Source organism: Acomys minous (assembly GCF_964271855.1).
Source record: "Acomys minous genome assembly, chromosome: 5".
Classification (NCBI taxonomy): domain Eukaryota; kingdom Metazoa; phylum Chordata; class Mammalia; order Rodentia; family Muridae; genus Acomys; species Acomys minous.
The window spans coordinates 109,364,099-109,378,351 of NC_140494.1; the positions used below are offsets into that span (position 1 = coordinate 109,364,099).

Sequence of the window (14,253 nt, forward strand, 5' to 3'; positions counted from 1 at the left end):
ATTCAATGAAGCCTCTACTCTTAGCACAGACCAGGCTGAACAAAACACAAGACTTTGCCTCCTGGAATTTGAAAGGCAGTGTTCATGGACTTGTCTTCAATGAGCTCCTTTCTGTGCCCTGAAAATTCCAATTCTGCGCCTCTGTCTTGAGCTTGAGGTCCCCATGTTTCTGCTTCTGAAGATGTTTGAGATTTTGCTATGTAGCCAGGCCAGGGATCACTGGCTCCGTCGATAACCTGCCTGGGATAACTGATGAACTGCAAACAACATCAGACCCAGTTAAAGTCCTCAAGCCCCTTGCTAAGACTAGTTATTTTTGTAATTGCTCTTAAGTTGCCCTGTCTATTCTGCCATTTGTCACACAAAGCAATGAGACATAACTCTGCACAAACTCTGATTTCATATGAGTCACAGCAGCACTTTAGGAAGCACAGCTGTAAGTGACTGTGAGATGTAGGTGTGTGTATCACCTCACCTGGGCCACACAAAGTACCTGGCCAGGTATTTGGCCAAACATTGTTCTAGGTGGGTCATTAAGAGTGTTTCTGGGAGAGGTTAAGAGGTTTGTTAGGCAGAGTCAGCAGATTGCCCTTCCTAATGACATGGCAGTCTTCACCTATCGGTTGAGTCCTGGGTAGAAAGCTGAGTAAGATGGAATCTCAGCCTTTTTAAAGGAGAGGCAGACATCAGAACCTCTCCTGCCTCCACTTGCACTTGGAATGGAGCTTACTTACACTAGAGGCTCTGCTGGTCCTTGGACTCTGACTGGAATGAGACTGTTCTTTCTCCTGGGCCTTCAGCTAGTTGATGGTGGACCTCAGACTTCCTAACTTCCATAGCTATTAGAGCCCATTCATTACAGCAATCTATTCATTTATAAATCCGTATACTTATATAGTATATACACACATGCCGTGAATGCGTACATATGCATATACATGTTCACATATATGGGAATGTGTATGACTGCGTATGTGTGTCTCCTATTGGTTCTGTTTCTTTGCAGAACCAACACAATGAGTATACCAAGACACATGAGTGCATTCTATTTTCTAAAAGTAGAGAGACATTCCAATAAGTCAGATATAATGAAGAAAAGGTAGCCTAAAACTGATACCATTGAGCCTAACATGGAGTTTGGCATCTTTGTTCGGCCTGGCTCAGGATGATCACCTTGTAGCCTACACATGACAGGTCTCAGTCACTCAGGAGATGGCTATGTTCAACACGTGAGACTGAGATGCCTCCTCTGTGAGCTGCATCCAAAACTCCCACAGGTGAATCTGTTGATCACCAAATGGTGATCTGTATGTGCTGTGCACATCCTTACAAATTGTAAGGAAGGAAAGAGAGGTGAGGGAGTATATGGGGGGAAGCATCAGGCACTCCTCCTATAATGAGACCTCAAGGCTCTGAAAGAAAGTCTTTAGCAATTATGAATTAGCTATAAGTTGTAAAATAATACACATTGCTGCTATAGTATCTTCAAAATGCCAATTTAAAAAGACACCCAGTACTAAGTGGTAGTCGTTTTAGTGTAGAAAGCTTTCAGTTCTGTGGAATAAGAAGCTACCTGCCTCTTGCCTTTATTCTAGTCTACTGATGAATTTCCGATCTCGACAGCCGCATTAATAGGATTCTCAATCCCCTGCTGAACCCAATGAAAGAAAACTCTGAATTGTTTCTAACAAGTCCTAGCTGTATTCATCTTGCCTTCAGAGATGGAGAGTCCCAAGGACAAATGTTCCTCTTGTGTGTAAAAGATAAGCATTTCTTCTTAACATCTCTATGCTGTCGCTTGCTCTTCGGCTGCCTCCCTGCAATGTGTGCGTTATTTTAAAGAAAAGGTCATTTGGTGATTCGTTCGCTCTTCTTCAAATGTGAGCATTCAAAACATCTGTACAAGTATCTATTGCACTGGAGCTACGGTCTTTCTGATATCCAGTGTGGGCTGTGGCTGACACATAACCTCTATGGTGGAAGACAGGTGACCATGGCCACGTATAAGGACTCTTCCCTGTAAGTTCTTCCTGTGTTCTGTATTTCAGACTCCAGGGAAACTCAAGTGCCATACAAGTGTCTGTCCACGCAGCTCATTCTACTGAGGACACTGATGCAAGGATGCAAAGAAACTCCTGTACAACACATGCAGACTTCATTTGTTTCCCAGGAGGCCTGTGTACATACGCATGGGAAGTGCCTGCGATGGCTTATATGCTACCACCTTCCATATGTCTATGTGTTAAAGGCTCAGTCACTGGAGGGCTTCATTAGGAGGCAATGAGGACCTTTGGAAGGTGGGTCCCATTGGGGGCATTTTGAACACAGAGGGTGTCTCTCCAATAGGGACTGTAGGGTGGTAGCCTCTTCTCTTTCTCTGCTTCCTGCTTATTGTGTGCATGCTTGATTTGATTGGCACTTCCCTCATGTGCTGCCGTCAGCAGAAATCCAAATCTATTAGGCCTACCCAGTCTTGTACGTATGCCTTCAAAATTGTAAGACAAGACAATCTGTTTGCTTGTGTTGGTATTTTGTTACCACCATGGAAAGTTCACTAGTGTAGCTCCCAACTCACAGTGGGTTCACTAGTGTAGCTCCCAACTCACAGTGGGTTCACTAGTGTAGCTCCCAACTCACAATGGGTTCACTAGTGTAGCTCTCAATACATAGTGAACTCACTAGTGTAGCTCCCAGGATGCTTCTGGCTGGTCAGATCATTAGAAGCTGAAATTTCTTCATCACAAAATGAGATACGGGACAGCAATACTTGGGATGATTCACAATGATCAAGGAGCAGAAAAGAAGGGGGCCAAAACATCACACCAATAGGCTCCCCAGTGAGGTGAGGTGGCTCTGTAATTTCCAAGTGTCTGGGACTCGATTCTGTTGCCGGCAGGTTCCAACAGATGCGGCCTGCCTGACAGCTGGCCCTCTTTTCACTCATCACGCCTCTAGAGGTGAGTATTGTTTCTTAAATTACTTAACAAAAAGAAAAACTAGTATTTAAGTGGAAGTCCCTGGGCCAGATCTGAACAGTGAGGCAGACAGGGCGGTCCCATGTAAGAAGGACCACTGTGTCTGTGCAGGAGATCCTGGAGGCTAATGCCTTTCCAGAAAAATCAGTATGAAAGCAGAGGCAAAGGGTGGCAAGGTGGGGGAAAAAATCAGTCAAAAAGGAAGTTAAGGTTTTCTTTTCTAGTCTTATCTCTAAAACCATCATAGAGTTTTAGGTAAGTACCTCTACCTCGGTGAATCCATAGGGAAAGGAAAATCCACTGCACCCCAAGAGTCACATGACTCAGGCAAAGACACTGGTGGTGAATTGGCTCTGGCTTGTCCCAGCCCTGTAGGCAAAGGTTCCACATAGTTCCAGGTTCATGTGGTCCCACAATGAGTCTTTGCTGATCCTGGAGGCACAGCAGAGGCCCCACCCCACCTGTAAAGCCAGGGTCACACCTCCAGCCAGGCATCTGAGCACTCAGCAGGTGCAGCCCACTTCTGCAGTGGGGCTTTGTCCTTGGACTCTCCATCAGTGGCTGCCGTGCTAGTTTAAACTACACAGAACATTCAAAGCACAGCTCACATGAGTCTCCTGCTTCTTCTCTGAGCTCATCCTGCAGTGGATCCTACCTCAGAAAAACCCACTTGGGGAGATGCAGAGGCGACATCATCACTTGATCCTGCTCTGTGCGAAGAAGTGACTCAAATGGCACACAAAGGGTTTCCTGTGCAGTAGTGCTCTGTAAATGGCACTTATTGTCACCTTAGAACAAGGCAAAGGAAAGCAAGTTAGCATCCCCAGGCAGCTGCTAACAACATGGAGAGGGCCAAGAGAGTCAGCATCAGGACCATGTGGATGGAAGGCAAACAGGGCCAATTAGCACATCTCTTTTCCACACGCCCAGCTTGACCAACCCTAAGACTCTGCAGGTTGGGTCATTATCTCTTGACACAACATCTGGAACGGCAGTGAGTTTGGAGAGACAGAACAAGACAGACTGTTCTTCTCCTATGGCTCTTCCTTCCCTCAGGGAACAGTCCCAGAGTGGAATGTTTCCTCAAGTGGTAATCAGCCCTGATGGATGTCAGGCCAAAGTAGGTGTAACTCTGAGAATGGCAAACTGTCATTTACTAAGTAAGGTCATTACAGCTAGGGATATTGGAGAAGCAAGGAACTAGAAAAAAATTGTTGCTGCCATTCCTCTCTCTCTCTGTCACTGGGGTTCAGCAGCATTGAGTCCAGAGTATATATTCTGAATGCACCCCTAGGACTTATTTCAAGACATACTTTTTGAAGTGAAAATGACTATGTGTTCTCATCTATAGAACGTTTAAATTCTGGAGGCTGGTTTGTTTAAAAAAAAAAAAAAAAGCTCTCCGTCTAACTCTGGGTCGTTATCTGTCGATGTGATTAAATCACCCAGGTAGAATTGAAGAGGTTGAGCCAACCAGGCACCATCAGGAACCCTCGGTGCTTCTCTGGTCCAGATGTGAACACAGCAGCCCTCCAAGCAATATTATATAACCGTTCCTGTCTCTGACAAGGGCAGTAAAGACCATCTGGGCTAAAACCTCACTGTAAACTCTGCCTAAGGAAAAACAGGGCCAGACCTCAGATTCTCAGGTCTTCGTGTTCGTAGTGTCCGTGCCAGGCTGCCTCAGTCCCACCAAATAAACGTTAAGGCCTGAGTCAAGCTGGCTTGAGGAGCCGTAGCGTGGAACCGGGACTGGCTGTGTTCAAGAAGCTCCCAGGACTCTCTCCCACCTGGCATTCTCAGACCAGAGGCCAAAGCCGCCCCTTCCTCCATACCGCGGTAGGGATTTCCTCCATGTGGGTTCTCCCAATCGTGGCTCTTGGAACTGATCTTTATGGTATTAATGAAATGATGAAACTGACAAGGACATCCCCACAGGGGACTCAGCATTGCTATTCCTGGTCGGGGATATTTTTATTCTTGTGTTGACACCAAGAAGTAAAGAGAATCTGTGAGGGAATCTGCGAGAGAATCTGCATCAGTAAGCAAGTGTTGAGCTCCGGGCTGGATGCTTTATAGACCTCATCCCTAGGACCCAACACAGCTCCTGGACTCACCGATCTACCTTATAGATGGGTAAACCTGGGCTTAGCAGTTTAAATTGATTGCTCACTATTACACAGCTGGTGAGAAGCTAAATTTAAGTTATACATTTGCTCTGTTTCAAAGTCCATTTCTCTTCTGTTTCTGTGAGCTCCTCAACTAACAGAAAGATGCCTAAGAGGAGGAACAGAGGATGTCTTCTACTCTAAGCAGAAGGCTCTGATTCTGTTTAGAGGGGGGAAGTGGAAGAAAGCAAACTGCACACTTGAGGAGGCCACCTCTGAACCAGGCATTTCCGGGTCATACCCACAATTCTCAGAGATTGGGTGAGTCTCCAGTGCGTCCTCTGCTTAGGGCTAGGAGTCCAATATCAGGTTTTAGGAAGGAACATTCCAGAACACTTCATGTAATTTTAAATATAAAATCTCATGCTGAGGGAAGGGCTACCTTATAATCATCTCTAGAGGCTTGTTTTCAACATTTAGGAAAGAAAGGATGGGTTTGGAGATAGCAGCAAACATGCATGCTTTTCTTCTCCTTGTAGGCAGGGGTGGCCCTCTGCAGTAAGCAGCATGAGGCTGCATGCCTCCTTGAAATGAGGGCTAGGTCCTACCATTTTGTCTTCCAAGCACCCATCCATACCCATGCCCAGCAGCTGCTCAATGCCCATCAGAAGAAGCAAGCAGAATGCAGAATGTTTAGCGTAGCATCTGCCATCCTCTGTGGATTACAGAACACGGCAGTGCCAGAGAGGGGAGGGGGCAGCAGTGGTAGCTGTAACTGCGGCTACTGTACTTATGTTGCCTGGAAACCTGAGGTCTTGTTCTGACATGCTGACCTCAGGGAAAGACAAAAAAACTCCAGCCAGCCCTCGGTTACCCACTCCAAAATGATCATCAAGACTGGGCACAACCATCTCTCAACTCTAGAACACTAATCAGTTGTATCCTTTCCTACCCCACTTCTTCTATTAGCCAAGATGCCTCCCAGGGATCCACTGTCACAAGAGCCACATACTTTAGGAGACAAAGTCTGAAAGCAAAAGAAATCTCAGCGTAGTAAGCTAAAGAGGCTCGGACATCTTCACGTCTCCAGTGATTTCTATGAGATTCGTTGGAGGCTCTTTCTAAAATCTTGTGGTGATTGTCTATGCTTTATCACCGCTCCCTGCGGGATGGGAGAGAAGAAATTATCCAGGCGTTGACAGAATAGCCACACAATGACTGTCTGGCAATGCTCACTTATTAAGCAAAGCAGGCAGAGCAAGAGATGGCTAAATCATATACCTGCCTCTCCCTCACCAGTGTGCTGCGGCATCCCACACAATAGGCCCCTGGAAGCTGCCAGCTCCACATCAGCCTTGCCTCGCACAGTGGGTGAGCCGAGGCAAGGATAATTTTCCAGGCTGTTTGGCTATCAACAGACACCAAATTGCTTAGCTGAGCAGACATGATTTCCTTCAACTTGTTGCAAATTTCTTAAACAAACCCTGAAAATGGAAATGTGTTCTCATTTTAGTTCCCAGCTCAGAAACGGTGGGTTCCTTACTTAGGAACGAACAAGTTGGGGGGTGGGGGTGGGGGGGTAGGGTATACGAACATAAACATCTACCTTCATAGGAAGCAAGTTAAACATATATACACTCAAGTCTATGCAGTCGGCCCTCCGTAGCTACATGTTCTATAGCCACAGATTCAACTAAACTTACATCAAAAATATTCAGGGGAAAAAAAAATCCTGCATTGTATTGGGCACGCAGGCTTCTTGCCTTGTTACCATTCCATAAACAACATAGAATCTCATAACACTTGCATTGGCCTCGGTAGCACAAGTGATCTAGTGATGCTGAAGATGTCTGGAGGATGTGGGTGTCCATTACATGCAGATACGGCTATCATTTAGAAATACAAGATAGAGTTTATGCATGCTTTCCTACCCTGTGACATTCTGGTAGGTATTTATCAAAGAGCTCATGGTAGAAGGGCCACCCTGGCTTGTAGCCTTTGCCATCTTCTACGGTGTGAATATCCTGGCCATGAAATTTCATTCTACCAACATAATATTGTAAGATGCAGAATTGGGAAGTCAATCAAGTGTCGCCAGCCTAGCACTGTCCGGACTGACATTCCATCACAGGCCTTGAGCTGCAGAAACATGAAAAAGCCATCGGGAACTTGCTTCTTCTAGGGTGAATGTAGCAGGTTGAGGAACTGGTGTAAATGAGAGGAACTCCTTGGATGTTAAGACCCACACAGAAGTGGGGCGGGGTTCACTGATGTCCTCCATGCAGTTTTTACTTCTCAGACCCTATCCTCAGCCTCCTCGCTTTTCAGAAACCAAACAAGCGTCTTCTGCGCTGAGGCTAGCTGAGGAGTGAGTGACACGACAGTACCCAGGAAGGAATGGGTCTTCTTAAATTTTTTTTTTTTACTGAGTTCTTTCTCCTCACTTCAGTGGGCAAGCTCAAATTGGGGATCCCGCATCTTCCAGAAGCCAGGCTGCCTACCAGAAACTTGCAAAATAGCTAAGTGCTAACCTGTGACGTGGCTGTCACATGGCTGGGAGGCAGGGCCAGCCAGATGTGTAGGTTGCCATGTGCCTCCCAGCTGCTGTTCTGCTCATGAAGCACACACTGAGATATCCAACCATTTCTGAGCCACACACATGTGCACTTTTCCTGAAGAGGAACCCCGATGTTGTACTTCGGTCCAAATACTGACTTCCTGGACATGTAGTACTATGTGCCAGTATCTCTGTCCCAAATGATTTCACCCTTGATTGTGTCTTTCTCCTGCACTTGCCTCCTTTTTAAAAAAATTTTTTTTTTTAAATTCCTGACTCCTGCTTACTCTCAAGTTGACTTATTGTCTCTCCTACTCTGATTTTTCCCTTCTAAGGCATGCGGAGAATAGGGTGAGGAGGAAAGGACTTATTTGCATTTGTTTCATCTGTATGGTCTATCTCGTGTTCGTTTCTTTGGATTTGAAATCCCACACAGTCTCTAAGGAACTTAAAAAAAATTTTTTTTTTCAGAGCTCAACTACCCATTTATAAAGCTACTGTTCTAAAATAGCACTCTTCCCACCCACTTCCCTCCAGTGAATTCCTCTTTCATTGCTGCTGCAGGCAGGCTTTTGAAGGGAGATGGGAGAGTCCATGGGAGAACATGAAGGTATCAAGGGAGACAGACAGAGATAAAAGAGAAAAGACAGACGCAGAGACACCATGGCCAGGCCTCCTTTCAAACTGGGGGTCTGCCCAGCATGGATCCACCTGTCTCAGATCTGTATCATCCACTTACTTATAGCACACACTTCTCTCAGGGGTGCCCAGCTACAAACTCTAAGAGATGTTTCTTCTCCCAAGTGGCTTGAAACAATGGGTCTTGGACAAAACACATTCCCTGGTACCAATGACAGAAGGATGGCTGCAGCTTAGCATATCATGTGAAGACGGAGGCTTGAAGAGGAGATGCTCCTTAAGCCACCACACGTGGGCAGCAGCTTTTAAGCCAGGGCCCCTGTGTGACCAGCATCAGTACTTACTGCCTGCGTCCCAGCAGAGATAGGTTTAAATGTGCGATCTGTGAACTGGGTTCTTTCTCTTGGTCTAGGTGGTGTCTGTTGATAGCCAGAAAAGCATCCCAGAGTATACTTGAGATAGCACTGTGATTCTGACAAAGACCTCCCAGCATACCGGTAGACAAGGAAGTCTATGAAAAAGTTCGGAGAAGTTGAGGTAGGACCACAATGGCCAGACTCTAAAGCCGTGTTATTTTTTTTTTTTATTTTCCTGGTAAACTCAATGCAGCACGTTACTTTTGTGACCCTCTGCATATTAATTTTCATCAAGGATACAATCCTTAATAACAGCTTGATAGACTAGCTTTTCTCTACAGGGAGTGAGGTAAATAACCTATTTTACTGTGCTACCATGAAAACATGTAGAGAGCCTTCATAGCAGTGACCTTCAGGAATCTGTTAAAGTAAATTTGGCCTCATGTCAATGACCACGGGGCGGGGGGATCCACGTAAATTAGATGGCCCCCGTGCCCTTACTAGGTGACCTACATGGAGACTGAGTTGCCTATCAGCTACATCTGGGGGCCTGGGTCCTCTCCATGTATCGTCTTTGGTTGTAGCATCAGTCTCTGCAGACCCCCCTGGGCCCAGATTCATTGGCTCTGTTGGTCTTCTTGTGGAGCTTCTGTTCTCTCCAGGTTCTTCTTACCCCTCCTCCCCACCACCACAGTATCCCCCCCCCCCCCCCCCCCCGTGCCAAACCCTCCACCCCGACTCTTCCATAAGACTCCCTGTGCTCTGCCCAAAGTTTGCCTGTGAGTCTTAGCATATGCTGGCTGGGGTTTTTCAGAGGGCGTCTATGGAAGGCTCCCTTCCTGTTCCCTCTGCTGCTTCTCTATTCTATTTGCCCTTCTGAGTGAGAATTAAGCCTAGGGGACTGGGATGGAGGGAAGAGGGAGGGAGTGTGGGACAAGAGGAGACTAAGGAGGGGGCTATGATGGGGATGTAAAGTGAATAAGTTAATAAACAAACAAACAGACAGACAAACAAACCAAAACAAAACCAACAACTCCACACACAAAAAAAGCCAAAGACAAAACCAATAATAGGGAGGTATGCAGATAGCACCTATCTTTTTTTTTTAACCATTTTTTTTATTAATTTGTTCATATTACATCTTGATTGTTAGCCCTTCCCCTGTTTCCTCCCATTCTTCCCTCCCTCCCACTTCCCCCCTTCTCCCCTCCCCTATGTCTGTGATTGAGGGAGACCGCCTCCCCCTCTATATGATAGCACCTATCTTAAGATATAACAAAGAGAGATGATTAATCTTCGAGAAATTCTGTAACACCTCCCTTGCAAACCATATAGTGTTTTGTGTTTATCCTTCTCAGACTAGTTGGGGTTATCAGAGGTGTGGTGGGGGAATGGGACCTCAGGGTAGACCAGATGTCCAAGAATCAGACAGTGGTCAAAGAGGACCACATCCACATGCAATCACCTTGCGATGACTTCAGTCAGTTGTGTGTGAAACAACCTTGGTGGGCACTAAACACACTTCTAACCTTGGGGCCATTTCCTTTCCTACACCTCCATCACAAGCAAAGCCAGACCTAATTTACATAACAGGAAGAACCTCAGTGGGAAGCTTTGCTTTTTGTGAGTATTCTTGCTAATGGTGTGGGCTTTGCTGCTGATCTGTGCATGCACGCTCAGGTCAGCCCCATTCTCAGCTCATTAGCTGTGACTTCCCAGTTGACAGAGGGGCCCCAAGGAAACTGCTCTGATCTTTCAATCTCCAACTCCTGCACGTTTTTTTTTTACTGTCAGAGCTGCTGGTGGTTAGGCCCAAGCTCCCCCAAGGCATATTGTATTTTATCAAAAACACCAGCATCTGATGGCAGTTTGACCAACCACCCACGCTTGTGTCATCCTTTACTCACTGTTGTTTCCTCTTCTTCCCACTCATCCACTCCTTCACTCCCTCCCGCGGACTTAAATAGGAGGCCCATTGTCATTTATTCTGGCCTCTTCCCGCTTTCCTCCTCGTCTTTATTTTTATGTGTGCATACTTAAACGCAGACATTAACAGGCTGAGTTTATAAATACAGAAACATGAGTATGTGTGCAGATACGTGTGGAGTGCAGTGGCTGATGTTTTTACACAGCGGCATATGACATAAAAAAAATAAGCAAACAAAGATGTCTCATTTTTTGATATGAGGAAAGCTCAAGACGTCATTTTTTTTTTGGCATCATTACAACCTCAGTAGCAATAGGGTGCATATGTCTTGAAGGTAAAGTCTGGCCTGGATGTAGAATCAAATACATCCATGTGGTGCACTGAAATGCATCTTACCTTTGTCCTAGTTAGGATTATCATGACTGTGATGAAACATCACAAGCAAAGCAAGTTGGGGAGGAAAGTAGGTTTTTTGTTTGTTTTTGTTTTTGTTTGTTTGTTTGTTTGTTTGTTTTGGGGGGTTTACAATTGTATAGCACTGTTCATTTTCAAAGGAAGTCAGAACAAGAGCTCAAATGAGGCAGGAACCAGGAGGCAGGGGATGATGCAGAGCCCATGGAGGGGTGCTGCTTACTAGCTTGCTCCTTATGGCTTGCTCAGCCTGTTTTCTTATAGAACCCAAGAACACCAGCTCAGGTTAATGGGTAATGGGTTGGGCCCTCTCCCACCAATGACTAATAAAGAAAATGCCAGGAAGAGACTTGATACCCTATGATCATATACATGGGGAGGAGGTCCCTCTCAGTCACAGTCATAGGGGAGGGGAATAGGGTGAACGTGGGAGGGAGGGAGGAACGGGAGGATACAAGAGATGGGATAATAATTGAAACGTAATATAAATGAATTAATTAAAAAAAAAGAAAAAAGAAAGAAAATTGCTCAAACAGTGAAAAAAGAAAAAAGAAAAATCAAAATTAAGAAAAGAAAGAAAGAAAATGCCTTACAGTTGGATTGTACAGAGATAATTTCTCAATTGAGGTTCCCTCCTTCCAGATAACTCTAGCTTGTGTCAAGCTGACATAAAACTAGCCAGCACATCCTTGACTGAGAAATGGAGGCTGATGTGCAAAATTCCTACATTCTTTACCTTTTCTACGTGGTAAAGAAATGGGGCATAAGTCAATAATGCACATATGACCACTAGGGCAAAAGCTGGGGTTGAGGTACACAATTTAAGCACTTTCCAAATTGTTACACCATGCTTGGCTCCCATTCTGCTCCCTGGGAGCCTCAATTCAAACAGTACACACAGCAGCCATCCCTTTGGGCCAAAGGTCACAGTGGGGCTGTCATTCACAAATCAACACAGCTGGGAAACTCTATTAAGCTTCCATCAGCTCCTCGTGTTGCATTAGAGACCCGAGTCAACCTTTTGACAACAACTGTAAAATGTCTCCAGATGGTTAATACAGTACATCAAAGTTTGTATTCAGAGGCCCAGTCAGTGGAAGCAATACCAGTCTCCCGCCAAAGCATGGCATCACCCAGCACTTTCATTGCCAAGGCACTTTGGGAGACTTTTATTTTGTAGGGACTGCAAAAAGGAAGCCTTTTGGCCCTCAAATGTGTAAGTTTCACACATACATAACCTCCTGTATTCCCCGAGGGGGGTGATGGAATTCTTGGCAGGCTTGGAGTAAGAGAAAATACAAGCATAGTACTTGATGTACTCCCAGCATGGTGTAGTTCTCGCAGAAACAGCTTCTGGCTGGGATCCCCTTACTCTAATGTCCCTTCCCTATTGTATCCTTTCTCTTCAAGACCCCGCAGCACCATTTCTTTGTCTCCAGGAAAATTTTAACAGTGCCTGGCTTCTCTAAGCTGTATGCAAATTATATATACATACATATATATATACACATAAAATACATATACATGTATATATATAAAACTAAGCATGTTCTATGCAAAAATGTTCACTCTTTAGATACACAAAATATAGTAAAATTCATTCCAGTAGTGAGTGGTTAAAGGAGGCAGGTAGGGACGCCCCAGCTCAGGGGATGCTGGAAGACAGGCTGAGACACGGCCATTTTCTCTGCACACAAAATCCAGGAGCCACAGCTGCATCTCTGTCGACATCATTTATTAAACAAATCCCTGCTGCAGAGTAAAAAAAAAAATGTTTCTCACCACAGCCTCCCAGATTTCTTTTGCAACAAGCAAAAACACCTTGCTGCTCAACTCCCTTCCCCCTCACAGAACTGAGCCAAACTGGGACTGCTTAGAAACCCCTGGTGTTTGATGGTGAAATAGAGTCTTATCTCTGAGCGAGCTGTCAGTGTGTGCTAAGCATTGGCCCTTGGACAGGGCGTGCCAAGGGGCTGTGTGTCTACAGGGTCTCTCTGCAGGGCAGCGGGATCCCAGCCAGAGTCTCCCCCACGCTTCCAGTCGGCAGCACATCTTCAGAGGGAAAGATTTCTATACATACAGGGTTTCCCCTTTCCAGTCTCCCAGATAAAAGCTGACCTTGATAACAATGCATTGCCTAGTTGAAAAAACCAGTATTTTGCTGCACAGGGCACACACACATTCCCCACTAAATGCATAACAACAAAGATAAGGGCTGTGGAGATTTTGTTTGTAAAATGTCGAACATAAAAGAATAATTTGGAGAAGCGGGAGCGGGCATAGAATTATTCAGAAACAACAAAAGAACAGAGAAAGATCTCTCTCTCTCTCTTCTCACTGTGCAACTCTACCGTGGCCTGTAGCGACTCACTATCCAGGGCAGGTGGCACAATGACCCCACCCAGGCCCAGTGAAGCCTGCATCTTCCGTATTCTAGAGAGAAGGCACTGGAAGATGAAATCCAAGAACACAAGCCTGGCAGCTAGGCAAGAATGAGCCTGGAAGGAGGTGGCCTCTCTCACCCCCACAGCTTTCGTAACATACCCTGCTGTGTCTATGGGCTGTGTGTTCCAGGTACCATGCTAACGTTGGTTGTATATTTTCCCACCCCCCATAGCTAAATGCTCACAACCTTGAAAACTGTATCTGGACAAACGGCTGCTATTAAAAACAGTGGAGGCCAAGCACACAGCCACTTCCCCGGCTGGCTGCCCAGCCCAGCCTACTGTGCATGGGTAATTCGTGCTCTCACTCGGTCGGTCTCCGTCTTCTGGAGCTATTAGGGCTGAAGTCCAGTGAAGCAATTCAAATTAGACCCCAGGTATGTGGAGATTCTTAACATACCTATAAATATTCAAATCAGGCCTGCATCTTGGCAGAATTTTTCTAATTAAAATTTCATTCAAATTAAACCAGCCACATTTTTTTTTTTGACAGACATGGGAGACAAAAAGCTTTCTGGTTTCAGGAGCACCCCCCCACCACTACTAATCAGAAACATGGCCAAGGCTGTAAGAGCAGAGAAGCCTCCTCCTTGGGGGTCATGTGTGGGCAGGAAAGGAGGTTTGCCAAGATCACTTCCCAGTAGAAGCACTGCTGTTACCTAAAATTCTAAAAGTCCTGATAGAGAGGCTGGAAGGTGCCACATGTGGGGTATTTTTACGATTTATTTTTAATCTCTCTCTCTGTGTGTGTGTGTGTGTGCGTGTGTGTGTGTGTGCGCGCGCGTGTGTGTGTCTTGCGCACATTTACACACATGAGCGTGAGCACTCACGCAGGT

General features: G+C 45.7%; 1 protein-coding gene and 1 long non-coding RNA gene across 19 annotated transcripts in view; one reads left to right on the forward strand and one right to left on the reverse strand.

Moving 5' to 3' along the window:
• NCAM1 (neural cell adhesion molecule 1) overlaps positions 1 to 14,253 on the reverse strand; it is a 294,929-nt gene that overhangs the window by 77,971 nt on the left and 202,705 nt on the right. The gene's annotated exons all lie outside the window — the stretch shown is intronic.
• On the forward strand, positions 1,958 to 5,198 carry LOC311597979. The gene is made up of 3 exons (XR_014779421.1): positions 1,958 to 2,297; positions 2,897 to 2,957; positions 4,425 to 5,198. It is a non-coding gene; the product is annotated as an uncharacterized lncRNA (long non-coding RNA).